This window comes from Triticum aestivum, chromosome 1D (genome assembly GCF_018294505.1).
Source record: "Triticum aestivum cultivar Chinese Spring chromosome 1D, IWGSC CS RefSeq v2.1, whole genome shotgun sequence".
Taxonomy (NCBI): domain Eukaryota; kingdom Viridiplantae; phylum Streptophyta; class Magnoliopsida; order Poales; family Poaceae; genus Triticum; species Triticum aestivum.
Genome location: NC_057796.1, coordinates 240,337,452 through 240,343,152, shown reverse-complemented (window position 1 = coordinate 240,343,152; position 5,701 = coordinate 240,337,452).

Here is a 5,701-nt window from a genome sequence, read left to right as displayed (position 1 = left end):
TTCAATATGTATCCAGATAGAGATTTAGAGTCATCCGGATCAGTGTCAAAACTTGCATCGACGTAACCCTTTACGACGAACTTTTTGTCACCTCCATAACCGAGAAACATATCCTTATTCCACTAAGGATAATTTTGACCGCTGTCTGGTGATCCACTCCTGGATCACTATTGTACTCCCTTGCCAAACTCAGGGCATGGTATACAATAGGTCTGGTATATGGCATGGCATACTTTATAGAACCTATGGCTGAGGCATAGGGAATGACTTTCATTCTCTCTTTATCTTCTGCTGTGGTCGGGCTTTGAGTCTTACTCAACTTCACACCTAGCAACACAGGCAAGAACTCCTTTTTTTACTGTTCCATTTTGAACTACTTCAAAATCTTGTCAAGGTATGTACTCATTGAAAAAACTTATCAAGCATCTTGATCTATCTCTATAGATCTTGATGCTCAATATGTAAGCAACTTCACCGAGGTCTTTCTTTGAAAAACTCCTTTCAAATACTCCTTTATGCTTTCTAGAAAATTCTACATTATTTCCGATCAACAATATGTCATCCACATATACTTATCAGAAAGGCTGTAGTGCTCCCACTCACCTTTTGTAAATACAGGTTTCACCGCAAGTCTGTATAAAACTATATGCATTGATCAACTCATCAAAGCGTATATTCGAACTCCGAGATGCTTGCACCAGTCCATAGATGGATCGTTGGAGCTTTGCACACTTTGTTAGCACCTTTAGGATCGACAAAACCTTCTGGTTGCATCATATACAACTCTTCTTTAAGAAATCCATTAAGGAATGCGGTATTGACATCCATTTGCCAAATTTCATAAAATGCGGCAATTGCTAACATGATTCGGACAAACTTTTAAGCATCGATACAAGTGAGAAAATCTCATTGTAGTCAACACCTTGAACCTTTCAAAAACATTTTTGCGACAATTCGAGCTTTGTAGATAGTAACACTACTATTAGAGTCCGTCTTCCTCTTGAAAATCCATTTTATTCTCTATGGCTTACCAATCATCGGGCAAGTCAACCAAAGTCCATACTTTGTTCTCATATATGGATCCCATCTCAGATTTCATGGCCTCAAGCCATTTCACGGAATCTGGGCTCATCATCACTTCCTCATAGTTCGTAGGTTCGTCATGGTCTAGTAACATGACTTCCAGAACAGGATTACCGTACCACTCTGGTGCGGAACGTACTCTGGTTGACCTACGAGGTTCGGTAGTAACTTGATCTGAAGTTTCATGATCATTATCATTAGCTTCCTCACTTAGTTGGTGTAGGCATCACTGGAACTGATTTCTGTGATGAACTACTTTCCAATTCGGGAGAAGGTACAGTTACCTTACCAAGTTCTATATTCCTCCCACTCACTTCTTTCGAGAGAAACTCCTTCTGTAGAATGGATCCATTCTTAGCAACAAATATCTTGCCTTTGGATCTGTGATAGAAGGTGTACCCAACAGTCTCCTTTGGGTATCCTATGAAGACACATTTCTCCTATTTGGGTTCGAGCTTATCAGGTTGAACCTTTTTCACATAAGCATCGCAGCCCCAAACTTTAAGAAAAGACAACTTAGGTTTCTTGCCAAACCACAGTTCATACAGTGTCGTCTCAACAGATTTAGATGGTGCCCTATTTAACGTGAAAGCAGCTGTCTCTAATGCATAACCCCAAAACGATAGTCGTAAAATCAGTAAGAGACATCATAGATCGCACCATATCTAATAAGGTACGGTTACAATGTTCGGACACACCATTACGCTGTGGTGTTCCAGGTGGCGTGAGTTGCGAAACTATTCCGCATTGTTTCAAATGAAGACCAAACTCATAACTCAAATATTCACCTCTACGATCAGATCGTAGAAACTTTATTTTCTTGTTATGATGATTTTCCACTCCACTCTGAAATTCTTTGAACTTTTCAAATGTTTCAGACTTATGTTTCATCAAGTAGATATACCCATATCTCCTCAAATCATCCGTGAAGGTCAGAAAATAACAATACCCGCCATGAGCCTCATCACTCATCGGACTGCATACATCAGTATGTATTATTTCCAATAATTCAGTTGCTCGCTCCATTGTTCCAGAGAACGGAGTCTTAGTCATCTTTCCCATGAGGCATGGTTCGCAAGCATCAAGTGATTCATAATCAAGTGATTCCAAAAGTCCATCAGCATGGAGTTTCTTCATGCGCTTTACAACAATATGACCTAAACGGCAGTGCCACAAATAAGTTGCACTATCATTATTAACTTTGCATCTTTTGGCTTCAATATGTATATCACTACGACCGGGATTCAATAAACCATTTATATTGAGTGTATGACCATAGAAGGTTTTATTCATGTAAATAGAACAACAATTATTCTTTGACTTAAATGAATAACCGTATTGCAATAAACATGATCCAATCATATTCATGCTCATCGCAGACACCAAATAACATTTATTTTAGGTTCAACACCAATCCCGAAGGTAAAGGGAGTGTGCGATGGTGATCTTATCAACCTTGGAATCACTTCCAACACACATCATCACCTCGCCCTTAACTAGTCTCTGTTTATTTTGCAACTCCTGTTTCGAGTTACTACTCTTAGCAACTGAACCAGTATCAAATACCGAGGGGTTGCTATAAACACTAGTAAATTACACATCAATAACATGTATATCCAATATATCTTTGTTCACTTTGCCATCGTTCTTATCCGCCAAATACTTGGGGCAGTTCCGCTTCCAGTGACCAGTCCCTTTGCAGTAGAAGCACTTAGTCTCAGGCTTAGGTCCAGACTTGGGCTTCTTCACTTGAGCAGCAACTTGCTTGCCGTTCTTCTTGAAGTTCCCCTTCTTCCCTTTGGCCCTTTTCTTGAAACTAGTGGTCTTGTCAACCATCAACACTTGATGCTTTTCTTGATTTCTACCTTCACAGATTTTAGCATCGCGAAGAGCTTGGGAATTGTTTTCGTCATCCCTTGCATATTATAGTTTATCACGAAGTTCTGGTAACTTGGTGATAGTGACTAGAGAACTTTGTCAATTACTATCTTATCTGGAAGATTAACTCCCACTTGATTCAAGCAATTGTAGTACCCAGACAATCTGAGCACATACTCACTGGTTGAGCTATTCTCCTCCATCTTGTAGGCAAAGTACTGTTAGAGGTCTCATACCTCTTGACACGGGCATGAGTACAGAATACCAATTTCAACTCTGGGAACATCTTATATGCTCCGTGGCGTTCAAAACATTTTTGAAGTCCCGGTTCTAAGCCGTAAAGCATGGTGCACTAAACTATCAAGTAGTCATCATACCGAGCTTGTCAAAACGTTCATAACATCTGCATCTGCTCCTGCAATTGTTTTGTCATCTAGCGGTGCATCAAGGACATAATTTTTCTGTGCAGCAATGAGGAAAATCCTCAGATCACGGACCAAGTCCGCATCATTGCTACTAGCATCTTTCAACTTATATTTCTCTATGAACATATAAAAAATAAATGGGGAGCTACAACGCGAGCTATTGATCTACAACATAATTTGCAAATATTATCAAGACTAAGTTCATGATAAATTAAAGTTCAATTAATCATATTACTTAAGAACTCCCACTTAGATAGACATCCCTCTAATCATCTAAGTGATCACGTCATCCAAATCAACTAAACCATGTCCGATCATCACGTGAGATGGAGTAGCTTTCAATGGTGAACATCACTATGTTGATCATATCTACTATATGATTCACGTTCGACATTTCGGTCTCCGTGTTCCGAGGGCATATCTGCATATGCTAGGCTCGTCAAGTTTAACCCGAGTATTCTGCGTGTGCAAAACTGGCTTGCACCCGTTGTATGTGAACATAGAGCTTATCACACCCGATCATCACGTGGTGTCTCGGCACGAGGAACTGTCGCAACGGTGCATACTCAGGGAGAACACTTATACCTTGAAATTTTAGTAAGGGATCATCTTATAAAGCTACCGCCGAACTAAGCAAAATGAGATGTATAAAAGATAAACATCACATGCAATCAAAATATGTGACATAATATGGCCATCATCATCTTGTGCCTTTGATCTCCATCTCCAAAGTACTATCATGATCTCCATCGTCACCGGCATGACACCATGATCTCCATCATCTTGATCTCTATCAACGTGTCGTCACATGGTCGTCTCGCCAACTATTGCTTTTGCAACTATTGCTATCGCACAGCGATAAAGTAAAGCAATTATATGGCGCTTGCATCTTATGCAATAAAGGGACAACCATAAGGATCCTGCCAGTTGCCGATAACTTTAACAAAACATGATCATCTCATACAACAATTTATATCTCATCACGTCTTGACCATATCACATCACAACATGCCCTGCAAAACAAGTTAGACATCCTCTAGTTTGTTGTTGCAAGTTTTATGTGGCTGCTACGGGCTTAGCAAGAACCGTTCTTACCTATGCATCAAAACCACAAAGATTTTTTGCCAAGTGTGCTGTTTTAACCTTCAACAAGGACCGGGCGTACCCACACTTGATTCAATTAAAGCTGGAGAAACATACACCCACTAGCCACCTGTGTGCGAAGCACGTCGGTAGAACCAGTCTCATGAACGCAGTCATGTAATGTCGTTCTGGGCCGCTTCATCCAACAATACCGCCGAATCAAAGTATGACATGCTGGTAAGCAGTATGACTATTATCGCCCACAACTCTTTCTATTCTACTCGTGCATATAACATCTACGCATAAACCTGGCTCGCATGCCACTGTTGGGGAACGCAGTATTTCAAAAATTTACCTACGATCACGCAAGATCTATCTATGTGATGCATAGCAACGAGCGGGGAGAGTGTGTCCACGTACCCTTGTAGACCGAAAGCGGAAGCGTTTAGTAACGCGGTTGATGTAGTCGAATGTCTTCGCAATCCAACCGATCCAAGTACCGAACGTACAACACCTCCGCGTTCAGCACACGTTCAGCTCGATGACGTACCTCGAACTCTTGATCCAGTTGAGGCCGAGGAAGAGTTCCGTCAGCACGACGGCGTGGCGACGGTGATGATGAAGTTACCGGCGCAGGGCTTCGCCTAAGCACTACGACGATATGACCGAGTTGTGTAACTGTGGAGGGGGGCACCGCACACGGCTAAGACAAATATTGGAGTGCATTTGGGGTGCCCCCTGCCCATGTATATAAAGGAGGGAGGAAGAGGAGGCCGGCCCTAGAAGGGGCGCGCCGAGGGGGGGGGGAGTCCTACTTGGACTCCCGGTCCAAGTAGGATTCGGCCCCCCTTTCCTATTCCAACTAGGAGAAGGAAGGGAAGGAGGAAGAGGGGGGAAGGAAGGAGGGGGGCGCCGCCCCCTCCTAGTCCAATTCGGACCAGCCCATGGGGGGGGGGGCGGCCACCCCTTGAGGCCCTTCTCTCCTTTCCCGTATGGCCCATTAAGGCCCACTACTTCCCTCGGCGAATTCCCGTAACTCTCCGGAACTCCGAAAAATACCCGAATCACCCGGAACCTTCCCGATGTCCGAATATAGCCTTCCAATACATCGATCTTTACCTCTCGACCATTTCGAGACTCCTCGTCATGTCCGTGATCTCATCCGGGACTCCGAACAAACTTCGGTCATCAAATCACATAACTCATAATACAAATCGTCTTCGAACGTTAAG